The 26,397-nt window shown below is 42.0% G+C and overlaps 1 protein-coding gene across 1 annotated transcript in view; it reads left to right on the top strand.

Moving 5' to 3' along the window:
• The window catches only part of FES (FES proto-oncogene, tyrosine kinase), a 344,941-nt gene that overhangs the window by 192,354 nt on the left and 126,190 nt on the right, over window positions 1-26,397 (top strand). The window lies entirely within an intron of this gene.

Genomic DNA, 26,397 nt, shown 5'->3' with positions numbered 1-26,397 from the left:
GATCAGTGACTTTTATTGGGACTGTGATAGTATGGCGGGGAATCTGACACTAGCTGACTAACTGAAACCAATAGTGACACTAATACAGTGATCAGTGCTAATACTATACACTGTAATAATGACACTGGCTGAGAAGGGGTTAACATCTAGGGTCAATCAAGGGGTTAAATGTGTGCCTAACAGTGTGTAATGTGTGTGTTATGTAGGGGTTTTGCTTAGCGGTCGTGCTGCTTTGCAGAAAATAAGAAAACAGCGAGATTGCCTGTCAGTTTTTCAACACAGAGCTCCCTTCCCTGAAGTGACGGAGTCGATCAGCGGGTGCCGGCCAATGATTGACCGCCAACACCCGCCAATTGGTTTCTGCTGTAACAAAGGACAGGTAACCCAGGCGCGCACCCCCCTACCCGAAAGTACTCGATCTCCTATCAGATATGTGATCCAGAGCAGAGAGGTTGCTTTGTCACTGCACTTGTAAGTGAGGCAGTCGGCAAGCGGTTAAAGGCCATTTGCACCACAACATAGTGCTCTTCAATGTACACAATATAATCAAACTGGCTGTCAGTGCTGATTGCCACTTTAAACAAGCTGCTAGCAGGCTTCAGCACTTCATGAAGCTTGTTGAAAGCCTGCTATCAGCTTGCTTAAAGTGGCAATCAGCACTGCCCTTAGGACCTGTGCTCAACATTTACAAACTGGAGTTGAATAGTAAGCTTCAACAATGAAGACCCCTTGAACCTCCTTTAGGGAAAAGGGAGGTTTGACTGCTGGAAGCATGGCATCACTGTGGGTGTGAATCTAAAAGGGAAGTGAAGTAGCTCCCTTAGGATTGGCTACAAAGACCTGAGGTTAGTGGGTGGAGCCTGAGCTCTAGGAAAAGGCTGCGATGGGGCACATCCAATTGCTCTGAGGAGGTTCATCTGTCACAAGAGTTGTCCTTCCCCAGCGTTCCTGTACCATAATGGTCACAGAATTTTTTTTTCAGAGGTCGACTGACTGGCTGCTTCCTCTTTTTATGGGGAGACTGTCCCCTTCTACACCTGATGACCATCCCCTGCTGCCAGGCCACCTCCTCCAGGGTAATTCACTGCAATTTCCCTCCATCCAGACTGAGCCTCAGCCCCTCCATGGTCACCACTAATACAGCCAGACGCAGGACCCCCTCTGGAGCTACTGGCGCTGAGGGTGCTAGCTCCACTCCTCTGCTGGTCCCTCACTTTGCCGGAACCCCTCCCCCCCCTCCCTCACCTAGCCGTGCCTCTAATACAGCATCAGCCTCTGTTAATGGACACTGCCTGCCCCATTCTAGGATTCCCAGAGCACTGCCATCACATGTGAATGGACTTCGGATGCCTGCAGCATCTCCTTCCCTGAATTCTGTCAGTGACACTCAGCTCAGGAACTGAGCTATACTGTCAGCTCTCATCCCCTCCAACATTTTACTCATCTCCTCTCAGTGCCTGTGTGAGGGATCAGGTTTCCATACATTAACTCTTTGCAGCCCTGTTTCAGCCTGGATGCCAGCCAGCTCTTCTCTTCTTCAGCAACAGGTGATTTCAGTGTTACAGCCTCCCAAAGTGACGTGCCTCAGATTCACAGTTCACCTGTTTCTGCTCCTTGGCTTCGACGGCTGTGGTTCTTCCTTGTCCAAGGTTTTTTGTGTAGGCTTGTTTCTGACTCCTGTTGTACCCCAACCATGTTTTCCCTCCCAGAATTCTTGGGTAACCTGCCAGCGAATTTTTGGATGAATTGGTACCATCACGTGGCGAGGAGTTCTCCTTTTCCCCCTGCGGGACAGGCATCTGGCTCTTTTCTCCTACCTCTCTACCTGCAGGATATAGTTGTGGCTGGTTTGACGGTGGGTACCGCTCTCTCTGCTGTATTGTTTGTTTCAGACTATTCAGCTAGGAGGACATCTCCAGAATTTTCTTATCAAGAGGGTTTTAAAGGGTTGGAAACATCTGACTTGCTTCCTTGATTCGCGGCACTTGTTTTCTGTGCACAACTTAAGCGACATCCTCTCCATTTTACCCTCTGCCAGTTTTTGCATTTAGGGCTCTCTTATTTCTAGTTGCCTTTTCTTGGGCATTCTTTGGCACCTTTAGGATTAGTGAACTTGTCGCCGAGGATAAACGCTCAGATGTTGGAAACTCAGAAAATGTGCTGGTCACAGAATTCTTTGTTTTGATTTTTACGCTGATTCTTCCAACTTCAGCAAATTCCAAAATTTTCGGGTCTTCCGTATTTTCCTTTCCTAGCTGGTCTTGCCTCCTACTGATTTTTCCTACATACTCTTTCCTCATTAGTGCAGCCATTGCTGCCCATGGGATGGTTTTTTTAGGATGAGAAATGGCTTTTAGGTAGATGGGAATCATTAAAATTTTTGTTCTATGTTCATTCTCACATTTTGTTCTGATTTAATGTTTCTCCCCGGCATTACTTTAGATCATCGCTAACTCCTTTGTTTATTGGGCCTCTTGCCACGCCGATTTTTGACACTCTGGGGAGAATTTTCCTTGGCAGTTGGCAGAATTAGTTGTCACAGTTTTCATGGCCTACACTGGTTGCTGGTATTACCTGAGACTATTGGTTTCAGGTCCCTTCATTCTTATCATCCATATATAGGAGAACAATGTAGGGCATTACCGGTCTGTAGGTTCAATCTCCCTATTAAGCATGTTTTTTTCTTGACGCTGTGCCACTTTTACCAATCTATCGTTTGTTCCAGCAATGTCCCCTTTTCTGGTTTTGGCCCGTCATATACTTTGTTCTTGTTTCTAGTTCTTGTTTGGAGTTTTGTCATAAGGTGAATTCCTAGGTTTTCAAATTTGTCCACAGGATTGGTGGCATTGTTGTCCGCCACAGGGGTCTTAGGGGAGATAACAGTATTTATTGAGACCTTATTGGGTTCATTTAAATGATTGTCCTAAACATGGTAATCTGGGCCTACAATCTGGTGTTGAGCAGGTGCTGGCTGCGGTGGGGCGCTCGCCAGTGTAACACTGACTTGCATGTGGCCCTTTTGAGCTTGCCAGCAATTGATGTTGTTTTATGGGTTATGCCCTCAAGTTAAATTCTGGGGTCAGTCTAATGTCTGTCTGGCACTGATGGTATGGACAGGCCTCTTAGACTATGGGAGTTTATGTTTTATGGAGAGTTACGATAGAACTGTGACTGCCATTGTTGTTTGGTAAATTCTTGGGTCAGTCTAATTCCTGTCTGACACTGATGGTAAGGACAGGTCTCTTAGACTATGTGAGTTTATGTTTATGGGTGCTCACAGTATAACCGTGACTGGCATTGTTGTTTGGTACATTTGGAAAGTTGTTACTTTTGCAAAGTTTAATAAAGCTGTGGCCTTGCCCTATTTCCAACTTATTCAGCTTCTGTGTCTTTTTGGGGGGCAAAATATTGGTCTATTAGTTGGTCATAAATTAGCCTATGCTTCTTAGCAGTCAAGCTTGCAAAAAACTCTGCAAATGCTTTGTCAAAGCTTTCTGTTCACACTGCTCTTATACAAGATGAGGCTCATGTGAAACAGGCCAAAGTGGGTGAAATTGAGACAGCCCAGCTTCTCCTGTTGAAAACAGATGATATTTAAAGCTGAATTGTTGGCAAGCTTTCTCTATTCTTTATTATTTTGTGCAACTTGGTTAAATATTTTTGGGGGGGTATTAGATTTGATGAAGTCCAAGCTGAGGATATGACATATGTTATGTCTTTTTGGCAAAAGTAAAGTAATAGTAAAGCTTTTTTTGTCCATGTCACTTCCGGTATTGCAAATTAGAATTTATTTTAGGGGGAGCCCAGAGTTCAGCTTTAAGGCCTGGTTCACATTTATGCAGGTAGCAGTTAGCATATTCCAGGTGCATTTTGAATTTTTCATAACATGTTTTTGATCCATTGAAGACTATGGAACCAAAAACAAGAAAAAAGTCCCTGGCCCTTTCCATTAAATGCACAGATGTGAACATGACCTATAGGAAACCATGTTAAATGGACTGTAGTGTGTTTCTGCAAATGGAAAATGCACTTAAAAATGCATAGGTGTGAACCATGCCTAAAGGGTAACTGCAAATTTGGTGCCGTTATACTTATGCCATAGTCCTCCCCCCCCCCCCCAACCCAGCATCCTTTGCTGATCTTAAATTTACGTGTCCAATTAACAAGATAAGGGCTGTATGGTTGTCTGTACCACCACCTGCTTGCCATCATTTTCCAAACAATAGGATTGAATGAAGAAAGTACAGCACGGGCCCAGATGGGAAGATCTTGACAGGCAGTCGGAGGCACCAACAAGCTGTATCACCAATATCTCCCTGATTTAGAGACCGGTGAATGCAAGATTGGCATGTGCAAATACATGTTAATGCAATGTAGTATAAGTATGCCAAAGTCGGCAGAATATTAGCATGCATAAAGAAAGGTATGTATTCCAGAGATAAGTCTATAATCCTTCCACTTTATAAAACTCTGGTCCGACCGCATCTGGAGTATTCTGTCCAGTTCTGGTCGCCAGTCCTCAGGAGGGATGTGTTGGAGCTGGAGAGAGTACAGAGAAGGGCAACTAAACTAATTAGGGGATTGGAGGACCTTAATTATGAAGAGCGTCTGCAATCGCTTCATTTATTCTCCCTGGAGAAGAGACGCCTGAGGGGGGACATGATAGCAATTTTTAAATATCTCAATGGGGATCTCAGCTTAGAAAATAAGCTGTTCAGTCGAAGGGATTGCATGAGGACTCGAGGGCATACAATGCGATTAGAGGAGAAGCGTTTAAACCTCAGGCAACGTGGGGGGTTCTTTACTGTTAGGGCTACAAGATTGTGGAATTCTCTACCACAGGAGGTGGTTTCTGCGGGAAGTATGGTGGCTTTCAAAAGACTCTTAGACGTACATCTCAAGGATCAGAACATTCAGGGCTATGTGAGATGATTACAGCCACACACACCTACACAGGTTGAACTGGATGGACTATTGTCTTTATTCAACCTCACCTACTATGTATGTAACTATGTATGTATAATTTAAATCAATGCGTGGCAAGTCACAGCAATGCAACATATTGTAATACATATTGTACATTTATGGTTTGAACCCAGACTCACAAACCTATTCTATGCAAATGTTCTGCATTGATGGATTAATTTATTTAGCAAGTTCTGTAAAATGTATTCTTTTCTGGATCATATGAGCAGCTTGCAGTTAGTGCGAATAGGATGTCTGCAATAGGTGTTACAGCTGCCCTTAAAGTGATGTCAAACCCTCAGTTTTTAAAGTGGTTGTAAAGCATGACGCACAAAAGAAGCTCTTGTACCTTTTTTGGGCGTCATGCGTCCCGCGATTCTGTTTGCGCAATGTTACCGCGATTCGGCAGGCGGAAATCGCGGCAACATCGCACAGCATTTGGGGTGCCATTGCAAATCACGGGCATTGCACAGGCGTCCCGTGATTTGCGGATCGCAGGCAGAATCACAGGGATTCTCCCCGTGATCCGCTGCGCCCACATGTGAACGTAGCCTTAGGCCATGTTCACCCCTGAGCATATTTCAGCTTGTAAAACGCTCATCTCTGAAGTCTCAAAATGCCCAACAAGCAAAATCCTATTCATGTCAATGGCCCCTGTTCACATATGAGCGTTTTGTTGCCTGAAGCAAAACGCCTGAAGCTCAGAAAAGTACATGAGCTTCTTTTTCGGCAAATTACAAGCATTTTTGTTAGATGTCAATGCCTACCTCCAAACACCTGCAAAAACGCCTGAAAAAAGCCTGAAAAAATGCCTGAAAACGATACGCTCAGGTGTGAATGGAGCCTTATAGCTGCAAAGGTTGGGCCATCTCACTATTAAACCCTACTGACTAAGACTGGGGTGCCGTTAAAGTTAAAGCGACAGGCGGCACAATACTTTTGACAATACAGTGTACCTATAGTATAAAATTCTATTCTTCGGTGTGAATTCTTTGCACATTGCCACATTGCAGGTGCTGTTTTATATTTACCTATAAACAAAATATCTTAAATTGCATTCTTTGTTTTGGGAAATTCCCATAATAACCTGCCTTGCGCAGTTCCTTGTTGAATACATTTAAATACTTGTATCTTCCAGCAAACCGCTTTGCCGCATGAATCATCGTGCTCCGCAGGGCAGTTTCCTCATTTATTATCTCCTGCATGGCCTTGTATCTTTCCAGCAGGGTTTTCCATTTACAAGAACAAATTACAAAGCAGAAGTAGAGGAAACAATGCTCATCTATATTGCGAGCTGATCACCTGCCCATTGTTATTCTTTATCAGAATGATTTGACTATACAAGAGAATAGGAATAATCTGCGATGATAGTCTCGATCAATAGAGGCTCATAGGCAAGATGTGATCTTTGCTTGATCAAGCTAACGGCAGTCAGACAAAGACAGATACAGAAGTGTGTGTTCAGCGTGGAATTATTGCTCTGAAGAATGATTGTTTGATGGTTGGGTCATCTGTCTGGACTCTCTTGTGTTGGTACAATTAAAAAAAAAAAAAAAAAACTCTGAAAGGTGCCATACATCGGCAGATTAAACACTGAAAACATTTTCTGTTCCTGGGTTCTTCTTTGATTGTGATATCCAAATACAACCCATGCAGGATGAAAGAACCGTTCCTTTTTCTATTATCAAACCTCAGAAGGAGAAACAGAGCATTTCTGACGCTCACATCATCTGCCCTTTATCTCTTTGCTGATGTCTCCTCTACAGATCAGCTGTCTAGAATATTTCCACTACTCAAATCAGACAAAAATGCTTACAAATATGGAGCTGTGCATGGTGCGAAGAGCTCACCACTGGGGTGCAATCACCTGTCAGGCGGTCAGCAGTCTGGAATCTCTTCTGTAGCTTCCTCTGCTGCCCATTTAACTTCCCCTGCAGCATGCTCCAGATGATGATCCATCTGCCTACCTTTTCCTCTTTTTTTTTTTTTTTTGAAAGCCACTGCTATACTGTCCTCTGAAAACAATCCACCACGGATCACTTTTTAAAGAGCGGTAAGCATTACTTGATAGATAAGGTGATAGAAATTACAATCTTTAAGCTTATATGGCAGAGATCAGGCCCGGACTGGGAGAAAAAATAAGCCTGGGCCTTTTAGATTGAGCAGACAGTTTTTTCAGGGACTAAGAGGGAGGTATTCACTGGGTTTGTCCTCCGCACTGTAATGTAAAGGGGCACTGTTATATAAAGGGGACTGCACTGTAATGATTACAGTGCAGCCCCCTTTATATCAATGTGACCCTTTTACATTACAGTGCCCCTAGCAATCACAGCCCCCCCATCACAGTGCCTCTTGCAGTCATGCCCCTCTCCCCTTTTCTCTCTAATCACAGTGCCCCCTTTTACTCTCTGCCTCCCCTGCACACAGTCTTACCTTCGGGGTAGGGAAGAGGCAGGATTCAGCTTGTGTGTCTTCTCCAGGGTCTCATGCCTTGCCAACAATGTCTTCCTATCCACAGGGCAGGGGGCGGGAGGAGCTGCAGATCTGGATCATATTAACAAGTGGGTGATTACCTGCTTGTTGATATGAAAACCGCCCTGAGAGGAGACACAGGCATGGCCGCATAGCAGGAGGTGAGCGGGGACCTTTGTCTGGAAGCCCTGTCCAGGCCGCAATCGCGGCATACCTCCCGCTGTGCTGCCTGGTAATCAACAGGCCGCCCTTGTTAGGATATGCGGCTCAGTGTGCCCTATGTCCAGTCGAGGCAAATGTCTGGTGTGCCCTATTGCCAGTAGGGGCAAATGTCCAGTGTGCCCTATGGTCAGTCCAGGCAAATGTCTGGTGTGCCCTATGGCCAGGCAGGGCGGATGTCCAATGTGCCCTTTGGCCAGTCGGGGCGAATGTCCAATATGCCCTTTGGTCAGTCGGGGTGAATGTCCGATATATGCCCAACACTTATCCTTCATTAGCTGATTATTAGGCTCTATTTACCTCCCTACCCTTTGTTTTCTTAAAGAGGTTGTAAACCCATAAAAAAATTTTTTGTTTTTTTTTCAACCTGAAAGAGAAACACATAATGAGCTAGTATGCATCGCCGTGCCGCCCGCTTACCTGTATGACGGGCGACATGTCCAGTCGCCCGTCTTCCGGGATCGTGGCATCCGGCCATCTGATTGGCCGGAGCCGCGGTGACGTCACTCCCGCGCACGCACGCGGGACCCGACGGTCACGGCATGGGGCTCTGAAGGAACAGCACCAGCGGCCATTCCTTCAGAGCTCATGCGCCAGTGATGTCACTGGCTGCATGTAAGGTAAATATCTCCTAAACGGTACATGTTTAGGAGATATTTACAGTACCTATAGGTAAGCCTTATCATAGGTAAAAGTTGCAGAGGAGGGTTTACTTCCTCTTTAAAGCGGAGTTCCAGCCATTCACTCACCTGTCCAACGGTCCAGCGATGCGGCCGCCCGAAGCCTCGATCCTCTCCCTCAAAGCCAGCATCACTGCTGTGGGCACCCGGCTGTGACAGTTTGCGGCTGCGCGTCTTGATTGGCCGGCAATCTTCTGGGACCTCTGACGTATCCCAGAAGATTGCAGGGAGGGAGGGGGAGAGGAGAACTTCCGTTCAGGGCGCCACGGCGCTCCGAGCGGAAGTGGGAGCGGGTACCTGTCAAAACTAGGTACCCGCTCCCCCCCAAAAAAAATGACATGCCAAATGTGGCATGTCAGGGGGTCAGGACTCCCTAAAGCGGAAGTTCCACTTTTGGGTGGAACTCCGCTTTAATAGAGCTTCTTTTTTTTTTTCTTTACAAATGACTGCATTATTCATGTCAGTTAGGTGAAATCACCGATGTTGGGGCTACTGGAAAGTCTTCCTATGCTATTGATCTACAGAAGTGTTTGTCATCTTTTTATAAAATCAAGCATTCCTTTTTAACAACTAGTCTATACCAAGGGCTCTGTTGATTAAAAAATTCACTGTGCCCTCACGAACATCCCCAAAATGTAACTAATATGTTGAATTTCCAATGATCACCAGCTCTATGTAATTGTATAATGCAGTATTTTTCTGAAGCACTTTAGTCGGTAATAGACTGCATTATGTCCACAAGATGGAGCTGTCAGTCCTAGGAAAAAAATGTGTTTAGCAAATTATAGGGATTATCTTTTGTGACAACTGTGCGATAATCGCAGAGCAATTTTTTTGTAAATAGACCCCCCCTCCCTCCCACTTCAATGTTTTCTAAAACCACATTCTTTTTAGGCAGCTCTTTAACTGCTTGCCGACTGCCCACAGTAATATTACTGCGGCAGAGCGGCTCGGCTGCGTCCAGTCATGCACTCTGCAGTGTAGGTGAGCATCATGGGAAATGTAGTTACAAAACATCTGGGGTGCCAAGGTTTGCATCACTGCTATATAGACTAACATTGAGTTTTGATCAGATCTACCTGAAAATAACTAACAGGCAAATCTTAACAGACCACTTGTGTGAAAGGACCCTTTTTCACATTGGCAGCTGTATGGAGGGGCAGTAAAAACAGGTGGCTAGGATGTGGTTTTACTGCCCCCAGCCGCCAACCCAAATGACAACATTACAGAATGACAGAGCTGAGCACATGCTGCAACCGCAAAGCTTTGTATAGTGGCCGCGGCACCGCCTGTCAATCTTTCCCATTGAGTTCAGTGTAAGTTCAATCCTATGGGAACACACTGCAACCGAAAGCCAAATGCTCAGCTTGTAGTTGTAGTTTGATTTTTTCACTACAAAACCAGAGATGTATAGTAACTAAGTAGAACTACTTCACTACTGTACTTAAGTACTGAAAGGCGGTATCTGTACTTTCCTAGAGTAGAATTTTTTTCTCCTACTTCCACTTTTACTTCACTACATTTTTTCAATGATTTCAATACTTCTACTCCGATCATTTTTTTTTGTGCTGCATAGTTACTCGTTACAATTATAAAAATTACCACTGCCAGAACAGTAGATGGCAGTTTTCATGAAGCTCAAAACATGTGTATTATCAGCGCATAGGAAAATAAAAGCTACTGTATGTATAAATAAAATCTGCATTTGAAATAATAAAAAACAATATGATGTTCAAACTTTTGACTTCTTTCTTTAATAACTACATAACACAGTACTTGTACTTTTACTTTCAGTACTTGAGTAGCACATTTTTTAAAAAAACTACTTGCAATACTTAAGTACAAAAAATGTTGAATACTTTAGTACTTCTACTCAAGTCACTTTTTGATTGAGCACTTGTACTTTTACTCAAGTATGGGTTTCGAGTACTTTATACAACTCTGTACAAAACCCCCTTGGGATTAAAAAAAAAAAAAAAAGCAGGCATTCAGGAGACAGTAGGACAGAGGTTGTTAGCAGTTATTCAGTCTTCATGCTATCACCTCTCGTGCACCTCCAGGTCTCCCTGCTTTTTGGTTTTCTACCTTGGTCCTTCCACACTGCAAACTCCTTTCCAGGGTCAGTAAACCCGCATCTGCATTCTCTTTAGGTGGCCTGATTAGACAAGGTCTATCTTATAGAACAAGTTGCTAAAATCTCTAGAATTTGTTTGGCTTGAGGCTCAGCCTCTTTTCTCTTTTCTTTTGTTGCTGACTTCATATGCTGTGACCTTGTTTTTATCCTTGACTACATGTTTGCTGTCAGCTATGGTTTTTGTGCTGGTTACCCATGTTAGCAACCTCTGGTGATAGTTCCCAGCTATGATTCTTTCTCATCCCCTGGCACTGCATATACAGTTCTGCTCAGAGTTTGCAAACCTTAACAGAAATGGTGACATTTTGGCATTGTTGTAAGAAATAGGACTGATCATGCCAAAAAACTGTCTTTTTTTTTATAGCGATCATATGAAGCCATTTATTATCACGTAGTTGTTTGGCTCCATTTTAAATCATAATAACAGAAATCACCCAAATGGCCCCGATCAAAAGCTTCCATCCCCTGAAATGATTGGCCTTGGTACAGACACACAAAGTGACACACACAGGTTAAAATGGCAAATAAAGGTTAATTTCTCACATTTGTGGCTTTTTTAGATTGCATCAAGTTGTCTGTGTATAAATAGTTAAGCTCTCACATGGATGCACTGAGCAGTCTAGATTAGGGATGATCGAGCGGTTCGGGTCTACCATCGGTTCGACCGGAACATTGGGTGTTCGAAATTCGTCCGAATTCCGAACTTTTTGCGGTAAAAGTTCAGAATTTGGTCACCAGAACCGCCCAAAATGCAATGGGACAGGAACTGGGCTTTAAAAGCCCATGATTGGCCCAGAAACGTCAGTAAAAGCCAATTGAGAGGGCAGGAGTCTGCTAGGAATGTGATTGGAGTGATTTTGCAGTGTCATTTTGCAATTATCTTCTGCTGTATGGAGCTGTTCTTTTAGTGTGAGGAAAGGGATATGCAGTGTAGTTAGGGTACTATATACCACTATAGTTAGATTCAATAATCTAGTTTTTGTAGGGATACTTTTAAGTGTCAGGGTGACCGTAGTGTAGTTTAGGGTGAACTGACTCTGCCATGTCAGGGTGACCGTAGTGTCGTTTTGGGTGACCTGACTCTGCCATCTCAGGGTGACCGAACTCTGCCATCTCAGGGTGACCGTAGTGTAGTTTAGGTGACCTGACTCTGCCGTGCCAGGGTGACCCCACTATGCAGACTCTGGGTTAGGGGTATACATATATACATATATATATATATATATATACATACACACATATATTTATATATATATATATATATATATATATATACATACCCCTATACAGAAGTTCAGATGTCATGCCTGCCTCCAAATGCCTTCAAAAAACGCCTGAAAAACGCATGAAAAATACCTGAAACAAAAACCCTAAGGTGTGAAAGGAGGGTAACACCATCCCTGCGCTACTGAAATTCTAAGAAAAATAATCAGTTTTTTTTCTGGTTCTGGACATGCTACAGAGCTGAAACTTCACAGGTACACTTTTTAGACCCCCCAGACACAAAATCCAAAGAAATCTCATTATTATTTTTTCAATAATGTTTTCAATAATTGTCTCTCTATCAAAAACGACAATTTTTAAGAACTTTTTTTTGCCTGATTCATAGTCCCTGGGGCATGACCCAGAACCCTAGGCACTTTTTAGGGGCATTTATTTGGTTTTTAGGGCTTCAAAATTGTGTTTTTTGATTCCCGAAGTTCGGGTCCCATTGATTTCAATGGGGTTCTGGAATCCGAACCGAACTTTCGGGAAATTCGGGTGTTCTGGTCGAACCGAACTTTTCAAAAGTTCGATCATCCCTAGATATCGAGCCATGGGGAGCAGAAAAGTGCTGTCAAAAGACCTGTGTAACAAGGTAATGGAACTTTATAAAGACGGAAAAGGATATATGTCCAATCACAGCTAATCACATGTAAAACAGACTTTCTGGTTATTGGCATTCCTTTCCCCATGCACTTTCAGAATGTGAGGAAAGGAGTGCAGGTAACTGGTAAGTCTGACAGGGCACATTTACACTGATAATCAGTGCAGCCCCATCAGTGCAGCCTAACACTCCCCATCAGTGCAGCTTATCAGTGCAGCCTCATCAGTTCTCATCAGTGCAGCCTCACCAGTGCCCATCAGTGCAGCTTCACCAGTGCACATCAGTCAGGAAGGAAAATTACTTATTTACAACACTTTTAACAGAAACCTAAGAAAACTTTTTTTTTTTTAGAATTTTTGGTTTTCATTTGTTTAGCAAACAGAAAAAAAAGTGGTGATTAAATACTATTAAAAAAAGCTCTATCTGCCAAAAAAAATAAATTATATGGGTACAGTGTCGCATGACTGCGCAATTGTCATTTAAAGTGTGACAGAGCTAAAAGCTGAAATTTAGCTTGGTCAGAAAAGGGATGAAAATGCCTGGTATTAAAGTGGTTAAAATGGTACATACTGTATAATACCAATTCTCCAAGGGGTCAGGACTCTGTGCAGGCCAGTCAAGTTCCTCCACCCCAAACACGCTCATCCATGTATCTATGGACCTTGCTTTGTGCACCGGTGTGCAGTCATGTTGGAACAGAAAGGTGCCATCCCCAAAATGTTCCCACAGAGTTGGGAGCATTAAATTTTCCAAAATGTCTTGGTATGCTGACGCCTTAAGAGTTCCCTTCACTGGAACTAAGGGGCCTTAAAGCGAAGAATGGTGCTGGAGAGGCTAAAGACCCAGAGCTAGCGCTCTTACAAATGAATTATTACACCAGGAGATTATTACACCAACACAGATTTCAATTTTCCATCTTTGATAAATTCAATAAACTATCAGGAAAATGAAAGTGTATGTCAATCAACAACTTTTCCCTTTGGTTTTGGATAGGAGGCAGAAGGGTTAGCACCCTTTCTGTTTGCCCTGGTGGGCATTGTCCCCAGTACAGAAAGTGATAGGAAATTCTACATTTTCTGTTGAGAACTATCTATCTAACTATCCTTGGTAATATCTGCTTTTCTTACTTCCTACTGTGGCTCTGAGAAAAAAAGTGAAATTTTATTTTCGAGACAAACCACAAGAAAAAAATTAGTAGGGGGTCTTAACCATTCACTGCCATATCCAAAAATTGGCTTTATATAAACTTTAAATTTTAAGGCGGAAAAAGATTTAAAAAGATAAACTTATATGAATACAAATGTTCCCCAGGGACCTTTTTAGTGCCTGCAGTTTTCTGGATACTTAAGAATCACCAAGGTGTAAAAGAAAAAATATACAGCAGTATTAAAGTGGAACTTCATCCTAACTTCACCCGCTTTATGTCCTCCTCCCCCCTCCTCTACCACATTCAGCATTTTTGGGGGTACCTCGTTTTTTTAGGTACTCGCTCTCACTTCCTCTCGGATCGCCATGATGATCTGAGCAGAAGTTTGTACCCCTCTCTCTGCCCGCAGATTTCTGGGACACGTCACAGGTCCCAGGAGGCTGTGGGGCCTTTCAGAGTGCAGCTCGCACATGTGCAGTGGGAAGCCGGCTGTAAAGCTGCAAGGAGCTGGCTTCCCTTAGTAAACATGCCAGGGACCTGAAGACCTGACCCGATTGAGGACAGCACTAGATAGGTAAGGGTCCTTTTGTTAAAAGTCAGCAGCTACAGTATTTGTAGCTGTTGACTTTAATATTATTAGGCTATTTTTTCCACATCAAATGTTATTCTTCATACAGAGTAGAGTGAATCAAGAAAATACCGCATTATGGCCATTAGGTGGAGCTAATGCTCATAGGAAATAAGTAATTGAGGTTGATTTACTAAAACTGGAGAGTGTTAAATCTGGTGCAGGTCTGCATAAAAACCAATCAGCCTACAGACTTTTTGGTCAAAGTTTAAACACTTGCAACCCAAGGATGTCCCTGTACCTACTCGGGTTGCAATGGTTAGACCAGGATGATACCTGCAGCTACAGGCATCATCCCAGTATCTTTTTTTTTTTTTGTCTGGCAATGCTCTTTTTTGCAAAAGTGATCCTAGCTGCTAATTAGCTGCTGGATCACTTTTACAGGCCTCCAGCTGTCTTCCCAGGCGATCCTGTCCCACCTGGGATCCCAGAATTGCAGCCAGCAGTTCGGCCAGCTGACTATAGAGATAGTCGAGGACCAGAATGTCCCTGATCACCTATATGGGCTAAAATAAACAGAAGCAATGAGTATTTTGCCACTTCTGGTTATGTGTTTACTGGCCAATAAAGGAGCCGATCAGACTGATCTGTGTTTGATTAGTTGCCTTGAAGGACTGAGGAGAGGTCTGGTGTCCTTAAAGAGGACCTGTTCTGGCCCATGCTCTCACAAGGAATGAACAACATAAAGATAAAACAATAAATTTGATTTAAAAAACAATGTTTAAAAAAACGTATATATTAAATAAATAATAATTAAAAAAAAAAAGCTTTTAAAGTGTCGCCTACAGAGATTTTTAGGCACCGTAGTATGGCGCTATTCCATGAGTGTGTACAATTTTAAAGCGTGACGTGTTTGTTATCGAATTACTTGGCATAAAATCATCTTTTATAATTTACCAAACAATTGGGTATTTTGTTCTTGCATAATAAAACTCATTAACCACCTACACTCCAGAAGATTCACCCCCCTTCATGACCAGCCCATTTTTTGCTTTTTGGCACTGCGTTACTTTAACTGAAAATTGTGTGATCATGCAACGCTGTTCACAAATTACCTTTTATATTATCTTTTTACCACAAATAGAGCTTTCTTTTGATGGTATTTGATCACCACTGGGTTTTGTTTTTATGTGCTATAAACAAAAAAAGACCAAAAATTTTGGGGAAAAAAAACACAATATTTTTTATTTTCTGCTATAAAACACATCCAATAAAAAAAATGAAAAAAACAAATTTCTTCGTGAATGTAAGCCAATATGTATTCTGCTACATATTTTTGTGAAAAAAAAAAATCCCAATAAGCAATTATTAATTGGTTTACATGAATGGTATAGCAGCTACAAACTTTGGTATACAGTCTATACTGGAATTTGTATTTTATTTTTATTTTTTTATACTAGTAATGGCAGTGATCTTGGACTTATAGTGGGGCTATTATAGTATGGAACTAACTGACACTTTGAGTTCTCTAGAGTTTTTGGTTTGTGGAGGTCAGATGCAGTGAAGATCCACTTTAAGAACATTTGGCCTGGAGAAAGAATTGTCACATAACATTTTTGTTTGCCGCCATTCACCCAGAATTAATGTACATGCTGTATCACAGAATAAGGCTGGGTTCACATATATGCGTATTGGATGCGTTTCACACTGCATCCAATCCGATTAACATGTGAGTGTGACAGGGGCAGACTGGCAATATTCGGCCCAGGGGACAAGTACAAACCAGAGGTCCATGGTGCAGCGACTCGGCCCCGCTCCCACTCTCCCTCTTCCCGGCCTCCTCCTGACCCCCATTCCAAGCTAAAGCCCTGCTCCAGATACTCTCTACTTACCGGCTGAATTCTTGTTCCCGACCTGGCCAGCAGGGGGCAGTTGGGAGGAGCTAGGACAGCTTGGCTGGGGCAGGCCGGGGAAGGAGAGTCTCCAGTGGGGCATGGAACTGGCCTCTGCTCAGACACAGTTTATACCATCCATGTTGGGGGAGGGCTGCGCTCTGTCCTTGTCTTCAACCCGCACTTAGTAGGTCAGTGGCAGGGATTTTTTACTTCTCTTCACCAGGAATCCTTTAGGCATGTCTGTGGCAGAAGCAGTGCAGCCTTTTTATGGGGCATCAGAGTGACCCAGGGGGCAATTGCCCCCCTGCCCCTGGCTCAGTCCTCCCCTGGAGTTTGACCTGCTTTCAATGGAGCCAGCTCACACACGTTCGGGGCAGCTGTGGTGAATATTTGAAAAGGGTTCCTTTGCGTTTTTGGGTCAGGTTGAGGTGCGAATTCAGGAAAAAAATTGCACCTGAACCGATAAACACAAATGCACAGGACACATCGGACTGCAAACCACAGCCGGACCTATGTGAACCCAGCCTGAACAGCTCTGCAGAATGTTTTATAGATACACCCTACTATATCCTATTGATCCAGTATTTCTTTTGTAAATCAGTATTTTCAGCCTGTAACATAAAAAGGTTGCCACATCAAAACTATTTATTATTCTTAATTAAAATTATATTAAAGTCTAGTTCTTTTAAAAATAAAAACCATGGTCTACTTACCTGCTCTCTCCAGTTGGTTTTGCACAGAGCGGCCCTGATCCTCCCCTTCTCCGGTCCCACAGTGGCGCTCCTGGCCCCTCCCTCCTGCCAGGTGCCCCCACAGCAAGCAGGCACGCTCCCAACTCACAGCTCTGTGTGTCCATGCACACTTGGAGCCACGGCTCAGCTCTGCCCCCTCTGTCTCCTGATTGGTTCACTGACTGTGAAAAGCAAATCAAGAGTGCGAGTCCCCAGGGAGGCAAGGCTCTTGTGGACATCGCTGGATCGGAGGGGGCTCAACTAAGTATTAGGGGGGCTGCTGCACACAGACATAGAATGCATGAAGGTAAAAAAAAACCTTGTGCCTTTACAACCACTCTAAAGCGTAACTCCACTTTTGTTGAGAGAAAAAACATTCATTTTTAACAAACTTAGTTGCAGATTCCTACCTTTTGTTATTCTGAAGAAATCATTGTTTGTTCCTCTGTGCCTCTGTGCTGAGTGGGTCAAATTGAGTGGTTTCATAATTATCTATCAGCTGTTGCAGCTGCAGGGCTCTATTGAAGAAATCTGCTTGGCCTTCATCCCTTTAGATGTGTTCCTATTGGGAGTATCTCACCAAAAATTACATTTTTGTTGCAGGGGATGCCAGAAATCTGACTTGTATCTTAGGCAGACTTCTGGGAAATTTGGTGAGCCAATCAAACAAGCAGGAAATTATGTTTCTGGGGTGTGGTCAGTATACATTCTGTGTACAGAACACCTCCAGGGAGCCATATTGCATTGCATTTTCAGAAAATACAACAGCTGCAGATTGAAAAGGAAAGGTCATTTTTAATAACATTCAATTACAATATGATTTGTGTCGCAATTGTATACGCTATATTGTTTTTTCTTTATTTGTTTTTTTCCCCCCACGAAAGTGGAGTTACCCTTTAGGTTTCCCTTGAATTTGAATAAAAACATTCTGCTAGCAGCTTATGTAATGGCAATTTACTTATTGTGTTGATATCGTAGCTAAAGACAAAGCACAGCACAATATAAGACTATACTGTATGTGTACGTGTCATTCTGTATTGTGTATTTGGGAACAATAATTCTGCTGATTGTTAGGGAGATTTTTCAGATCTCATTCCGACTCCCAGAAAGGCTCATCACACGTCTTCTCACGATTCCTCTTCTGTCACTGGAGAAATTATAATTCATAGCTTACTAAATAAATGACATGATAATAGTCATTTTAAGGATATAAATAGCTGTGTAAGAAAAATGGCATGTCATCATCACTGAAAAGAGAACTGTCAATGCAGCTGTCTTCAAACTTTCATTTTCCTGCAAAACAGCTAGTCTAAACAGAAAGCTGAGAAGACGTATTAATCATATCATTATACCAGAGACAAGCAGCTTTCAGTGGGGCAGTAAATTTCATTTTTATTTTTTACTTCCCTCTCAGTCAGTGCTTAGAGCATAAAGCTGGCCATATGCTTTGCAAATTTCAGCCAGTTACTGGTAAACCAGGCAAAATTTATTCCATGGATGGCCCTGTTACCGCCCTCCCACCCAACAACCTTCAATTGAACAATCATAGAAGTCAGAGGGAAATATTTGGATGAATAGTAGCTGTTTTCAAGAGGAAGGGAGGGGATCATGATCTGAAGTGTGACTAATTACTGAACCTCCATACCTTGTATACATGTAGGAAAAAAGGAGAGGTTGTGGGACTTTGAGTGAGGTCAATCATTAATAAATATTGGAGGTAATATGAAATGTCACAGAAATGAATAATTTATTACATATTTTATAGAGGGTACAATATTATAAATATAAATATCCACATATCAAGAACTGAACATGAAGTATATAAATTCATAAAAATATATATACATAATAATCAATTAATGAATACATAAATCCGTCAATACATTGTATATAAACTTTGTAGACGAGCGCGTAGGGTACGGCGTGCTGACGTCACCACGCTGCCCGGAGGAACGGGCTACACGAGAGCCGGCCGGCGTATACTTTTATACGTTTTACCAGTGATTTGTTATCTTCTAATGTGTGAGTATGTTTTTAATGCCTAATGAATAAAAGGTTTGGACGGTATCACACTATTTAGTCCTTTTTTCCTGTACATGCATTGAGCTCCATCTTGTGGCTGTCATTGGTATCACCTTCCGGCGTCTGGAGGTTCGGGCTGCTGTGATCCTGCCTGAGGGGCACTTTGAGATATACCATTTATACTCCACTTCCTTTGTCATCAGGTGTCAACAGATTGGATTCCTTTTCTTCACCTTTGGGCATTCTTTTCTGGGACTTTATTGATCTACATGAACTTTTCAGAACTATATGGTCCTTGACCTTATGCCATTATTCATTGTAACCACCTAGGTGGAATTTATCATTGTTTGTTTATATACGCAAGTTTTTGGTGGTATACCTTTTTATGTGTCAGCTACATGTGTGAGTGATTTCCATCTGAGGTACTTATTTTATAATTTGTTCTTTTCGAGATCATCATTTCTAGTATCTTGATCGGGGTCAATAGCGCGGCTTCTTTCCCATTTGTTCTGTTTTTGGTGCTGTCTCACCTGAAGCTGCCGCTTTCCAACACTGTATTAGCGCGGTTATCCCCTTTAATAAATAAACAACATGTAAGTCAGTCTTCAAATAGTCTATCTTCATATCTTATAGGCTCTATGCGTTTCGTGGCTCAACGTCCACTCATCAGGAGCTAATTTGAAATTCTGAGTCTGTAAATGTAGATTAACATTAAGATGTAACATATATGTAGGAAAAATAACCATTGCTCCAATATAAATAAAAACAGTGTATCAAAGTAGAGATGAGGTGAATGCAGAGTACCAGGGCATTAATAAAATGCAGAGAGAAAATAAGAGATGTTAAAGCATAGATACCCATAGTGTGTCAAGTGAATAAAAAGTGAGTGCTGAGTGCCAAAAAGATGTTAGAACCCAATAGACCATAAAAAGAAAATAAAGGATGATGCACCAACATGAGTAACCAAACAGTGAATACAGCCAAATAAAAGAAAGTGAGAAATGTATCAACAAACATCTTACCAACAGCTTGATGAAGTGATAAAAAATATTGTGCAAATGGATACAGCATGAAAACCGACCCATAAAGGACAGAGCAAGTAGCGTCCTAGCTCCTCTCAGCTCAAACACCCCTCCGACAAAGGCAAAGATACCCGCCAACGCCATGTGAAGATGCCATTAAATGGGTCGGGAGGCATGATCTCATATCCGGCGCTCAGCGCCGGGGACGAGACACACCCACCCAGCCAGGCATCAGAGTGGAAGGAAAGGGTTGCCCCAGCAACCCGATGCCAAGGGGAAACGGGTGGGGGGCAACTGAACATGGCGCTGATGCATCCTATGACGCACCCCACCACCACCCCGGTTGATACCAGAGACGGGGCGGGGGAAGGTGTGTCAGAATTGCGCATCGCAACCCCGGGAGTTGGCAGGCTGGGGGGAAAGGAACCTCCCTGAATGAAAAAGATATTGACAATTGTCAAAAAATAAATAAGGATTGTATAAATTAAAGAAAAAAAACAATATTGGATAATCAAAAATATATTTTGCAAAACAAACAAAATATGAAAAAGGAGCAAGGTATTGTGTGTGTCTGTTTTTAATCAGATGCAGCTGCTGTTCAGGTAGTCTGACAGCCACTTGTAGGCAGGTGCAGTCTGTACTCCCTACTGCAGGTGGTGCTCATCCAAAGCAGCAATGCAGAAAGGGAAGGAAGTTGTGAGGAACTTGGCTCCTATACAAACACAGGAGGATAGTTGTTCGATTAGAAGCTGGCACCCCATGAGACTCCAGTAGCCATATTGGGTCAGGCCGAGTCTATTTAGGGCTTGGTGCTTTTTGAGAGTTGCTAGTGTAGGGACAGGAACAGTGCTTAGTGATAGGAAAAGGTTTTGGAGGAGTAGGGACAGTGCACGGACTACATCTACCTGGCTTCAGGAAGGCTCCCCTCTGGGGGTGGCCTGGCAAGGCCCCATTCCGCTCCTCGTTGTCGACATCTTCAAGAATTTAAAATAAAATAATAGAATAAAATAGAACAAAATAGAAATAAAGGAATAGAATAGAATAAACAGAAGAGCAACTGAAAATATTCTATTCTATTTGATTCTATTCTATTTTGTTTTATTTTATTCTATTCTATTCCTTTATATTCTATCCTGTTTTATTCTATTCTTTCATATTCTGTTCTGTTTTATTATATTCTTTTCTATTCTATTCTATAACGCAATCTAATTAGGAATCATAATCTTATTTCACATTTATACCTTACCGTATTTATTGCAATGTTTTTCCAATTCAAACTCAAATTAATATTTTCAAATTTGGATAATTAGTTTTGTTATAATTTATTTTGGATTAGTTAAAATTTGTTACAATTTAAATTCAAGTCTGTAAATTAGATTTCTGTGCACAATATAGAAAGCCTCTGCTTTGGATGTGGTCCAGCCTGACCGCATTGTCGGCATCTTCAAGTCTTCGGCCTGAATAAGTTATGTACAAACCTTACCTACAATATACCGTTGCCTGACTTGGACTCTGTGTTACTACCTGCCACACCACGCTGCACCTTGCTAAAATGCTGGTGCCAGCTGTCAGAATACAATAGGTGCAGTTAGAGATTTATAAAGTTATACAATTGGGGGCTAAGATTATGTGTAGTCAGGAGCGAGCTACAGTTATCTGACACTGCAGACTTGTCCTCTGCCTTCCCAGACCGTCTCTATATTCCCCTAGTGCTGGGCTTCTGGTTACATGCATCATACTCCTGAGCCTAGAAGAGAGCATTGTGGAAATTGTAGTCTCCTGAACAGATATCACTGAACTACAGAACTATCCATGAACTATACCTCCCAGCAAGCCATCTGCTCCTGAGGAAAATTGTGGGAGAGACTATAAAGGCATCTGCTGATCAGCCCATGCTCTCTTGCTTCCCGGGATCCATTGAGTGTGAACCAGTTTGCCGCTGTGTGGGAGGATCGCCGCCTATCACGCAACTCACAGCATTCACAGCTCCAGCCCAGGCGGGACAGACGCCGCTCGCTAAACCAGGGGTACCCCTAGCAGCATCGTTGGGTGACTCACTGAATCGGCAGACCACAGCCATCTCAGCCCGCTTGTAGTACTGAGAGTCGACTGGAATTGTTCATCAAGGAGTTATTAACCACTTTAAAACCGGAAGATTTTGCTGCTTAATGACCAGGCCCTATTTTGCGATTCGGCACTGCGTTATTTTAATGGACAATTGCGCGGCCGTACGATGCTGTACCCAAACAAAATTAACGTCTTTTTTTCCCCCACAAATAGATCTTTCTTTAGGTGGTATTTGATCACCTATGCTATTTTTTTTTTTTTTTTTTTTTTTTGCGCTATAAACAAAAAAAGAGCGACAATTTTGAAAAAAGAAACTATATTTTTCACATTCTGCTACATAACATTCCCAAAAAAAAAAATTTAACAATCAAAATTTTTTAACATTTTAGGCCAATTTGTTTTCTGCTACGTATTTTTGGTAAAAAAAAATCGCAATAAGCGTATTTTGATTGGTTTGCGCAAAAGTTATTACGTTTACTATCTACGCTCGCCCCCTAGCTCTCCCCGGGCGTCCTCTTGTCCTCTGTGATAACCTTAAATTGAATAACTCAACACCAAGTTCACTATATGGCCCCTTTATGTGTTTTTACATGTTGATCATATCCCCCCTAATCTAATTCTCAAGAGAGAATAAATTCAGTTCCTCTAATCTTTCCTCATAGCTGAGCTCCTCCATGCTTCTTATCAGTTTGGTTGCCCTTCTCTGCACTTTCTCCAGTTTCCCGATATCCTTTTTAAGAACAGGTGCCCAAAACTGAACTGCATATTCCAGATGAGGTCTTACTAATGATTTGTACAGGGGCAAAATGATATCTCTCTCTCTGGAGTCCATGCCTCTGTTAATACAAGAAAGGACTTTGCTTGCTTTGGAAACCGCAGCTTGGCATTGCATGCTATTATTAAGCTTATGATCTACAAGAACACCCAAATCCTTCTCTGCTATGGATTCCCCCTGTTCTACTCCGCCTAGTATGTATGAAGCATGCGTATTCTTAGCCCCCATGTGCATAACTTTACATTTATCAACAGTAAACCTGATTTGCCACATAGTTGCCCAATGAAACAGTGCATTGAGGTCAGCTTGTAAGTTGGAGACATCCTGTAAAGAAGTTATTCCACTGCAAAGCTTGGTGTCATCTGCAAAGACTGAAATGGTACTTTTAATCCCAGACCCATCATTTATAAAGATATTAAAAATTAAGGGTCCCAACAGTGAATCTTGGGGTACACCACTGATAACCTTAGACCATTCAGAATAAGAATCATTAACCACTACTCTCTGAATTCTATCGTTTAGCCAATGTTCTATCCATTTACAAACCGATCTTAACAAGCCTGTAGACTTTTACTGTTCTCTTTACCGTATAGCTTGCTGTAATCGACATTTTGTGAAACTAACAAGCTGAGTCCTTGAATATCACATTGTTATTTGATATCCCAGCTATTAAGGCTAATGATAACTAACTCTTTTATCAGGCAATCCTGCTATTTCTCAAAGTATAACTTCATTTTTTGTAAAGAGTAAAAACAATCCTTTGGTTAGTTATCTAAACTGCAAGGGTTTTAGGAACAGTAATTGCTGAGCAATAGCTACTTCTCAGTCATTTCCAGGGTGCTGAGTGAGCGGTCTGCCTGCTATAATCACATAATCCTTCCCAGTCTTGTAATAAGCTGGGAAAAGCAGTCAGCCATTCAGATGGGCAAGAAAATTAGAAGAGATGTGCATGACGGAAACATTTGTAGAATAAAACAAAATAAATTAGAAAATAAAAAGAAAAACGGAATAAAATAGAATGAAAAATAAAGGAATAGAATAGAACATATTCTATTCTTTTCTATTTCATTCTATTCTGTTTTATTCTACTCTTTATTTTCAATTCTATTCTGTTCTATTCTATTCTTTTATTTTTTATTCTATTCTTTAAAGCAGCCTAGGTAGGAATCATAATCGTATTTCACTTTTAAACCTTACTATATTTATTGCAATCTTTTTGCAGTTCAAATTCATTTTCAAATTAGGATAATTTGTTTCCTTTAATTTATTTTGGATTTGTTGAAATCAGTTACTATTGTGATTCTGAAATTCGGATACATCCAAAACTCCAAATAACAAAAATGTTGTCCAAATTTCGATTCGTAACGAAACGCATCGCACATGTCTAGAATTTAGATTTTGGGAAGAGGTCTGTGCACAATATAAAAAGTGCCCATGTGGGTCCATGGTTGGAAGAAAGCCACAATAAATGTTTTTGTTATAAAAAAAAGTTTAACTGGCTACTGAAGTAAATGAACATTTTTTTTTTTTTTTAGACATTAGATAATTTTGTAGCTGCTTTTTTTTTTTTTTGTTCTTTAAATTTTTTTAACCAAAAAATAAATTTTGCTTTAACCACTTTCAGACCGGAGGATTTGGCTGCTCAATGACCAGGCCCTATTTTGCGTTTCGGCATTGCATGATTTTAATGGACAATTGCTCGGTCATGCAACGCTGTACCCAAACTAAATTGACGTCCTTTTTTTCCCACAAATAGAGCTTTCTTTTGGTGGTATTTGATCACCAGTGCGATTTTTATTTTTTGCGCTATAAACAAAACAGAGCGACAATTTTGAAAAAATAACAATATTTTTCACATTCTTTTATATGAAATTCTCAAAAAAAATGTAAAAATCCAAATTTTTTAACATTTTAGGCCAATTGGTTTTCTACTACATATTTTTGGTAAAAAAAAAATCGCAATAAGCGTATTTTGATTGGCTTGCACAAAAGTTATTGCGTTTACTAACTACAGGAAAGATTTATGTCATTTTTATTTTTTATTTTTTTATTAGTAATGGCGGCGATCTGCGATTTTTTGCGGGACTGCGACATTGCGGCGGACAGATCAGACACCTAACTGATATTTTTTACATTTTTGGGGGTACCAGTGACATTACTACAGTAATCAGTGCTAAAAATATGCACTGTTACTGTAAAAATGACACTGGCAGGAAAGGGGTTAACAGTATGTGTGATCAAGGGGTTAAATGTGTCCCTAGGGGCATGATTCTGTCAGGGGGCATAGCTTGTGAAGTAATCACAGGGACATGCGATCCTATATAGCAGGATCACATAGCCTCTGTGATCACTTCAGGGAGAATGACAGACGGAGAATGACAGACGGCTGTGTTTACATCAGCCGTCTGTCCTCTCTCAGATGCGGGAGATTGCGTGTGGCCGGCGGCCATCCGAGCCGCCGGTCACACGCACTGGCTCCCCAGCTGACGAGCGGGGGCGGTAGCGCGCCTCCGGCGGCGCGCAATCGCCCCCTAGCTCCACCCAGGCGAGCGCCGTACATGTACGGCACTTTGCCTAGGAGCGCCAGCCTGCCGCAGTACATCTGTGGCAGCTGGGGCTAAAGTGGTTAAAAGCCCAATTGCACTTTTAGTAGAAACCAGCTGAATACATTCCAGGTGCATAAAAAAAATAAAAGGTGTGGAAAGTCCTACTGTTTTGAAAGCAGCCACAGCCTAAGTAGAAAAGCTTGCCTCTGCCAGCATGCTAAAGAGAAGAACTCTTGCTCTCTTGTGAGAAAGCAGTGGTCTCTGTGCAGAGGTTCATGCTCCCTGCTGAGTCAGACCTATAGCTCTGCAATCAACAAAGCTCAAAAGAAAGCAATGGTCCTACTCTACAGTATGCTGGCAGGGAACATGCTTTTCTACATGGGTTGTGGCTGTTTTACAAAGAAAACTGCTTTATCAATTTGCACACCTTTTTATGCCCCTGGAATGTTTTCAATTATTTAAACTGAAAGTCTAGTTGGGTTTTACCAATTAATTAGGCTTTGTGTTCATGGGTAAATGCATCTTGGTTTCTATATCCATTTTAGATGCTTTAGAAATCAGTCAGAGTTCACTAACAGGTTCGTTTACCTGCAGTGGACCTTCTTCCTTACAACTAACCTTGCATTCTGTCTAATTTTGCATGTCTATTGACCTTGAAGCATGTTCCCAAGTCCTTACTACCTGATTTTCTGAAGGGTATATTATTAAGGCTACACTCAAGGCTTAATGAAGGCCTCTTAATCCCTTTAGGGAAAGAGAGCCTTGACTGATGGGGGCATGGCCAGGAGCTTGGATTAAGCAGGAGGATATATAGGAAAAAAAGACTGGACGGAGTCATGGGTATGGGGTTGGGCATGAGCTCAGTTAAGAATACCTTCCCCAGGGAATTCTGGGTCTTTTGAAGGAACGTGGTTGAGGCAACCAGGAGGCGACCGCCATAGACTTCAATGTTATGAAGTCCGTGGTGGCCGCTCCCCTCGGAGATCGCGGTGCAAAGTAGCGACGCCCCTATGTGAACGGAGCCTAAGAGTGCTCACAGTACAACTGTAACTGGCACTGGCCTAAAAGTTTACTTGTTTGGTACTGGAAAATAATAAAGCTGTGGCCTTGCCCTTTCAAACTTAATCGTTGTAAGTGTGTTTTTGATATGGGGAGGGGGCAAGGGGGGTTTTTAGTATGTTATAGTGTTTCCTGGGCCTATGCGCCTCAGCAGCCAAGTGTATTTCCACTTTTGCAGCCAAATTGGGATTTCACCTACTTTATATTTGTTACATGTCCCCATTCAAA

The sequence above is a fragment of the Pelophylax lessonae genome, assembly GCF_965119305.1.
Source record: "Pelophylax lessonae genome assembly, chromosome: 4".
NCBI lineage: Eukaryota > Metazoa > Chordata > Amphibia > Anura > Ranidae > Pelophylax > Pelophylax lessonae.
The sequence above is the reverse complement of the archived record's forward strand: the minus strand, read 5'-3'. Positions and strand labels throughout refer to the sequence as shown.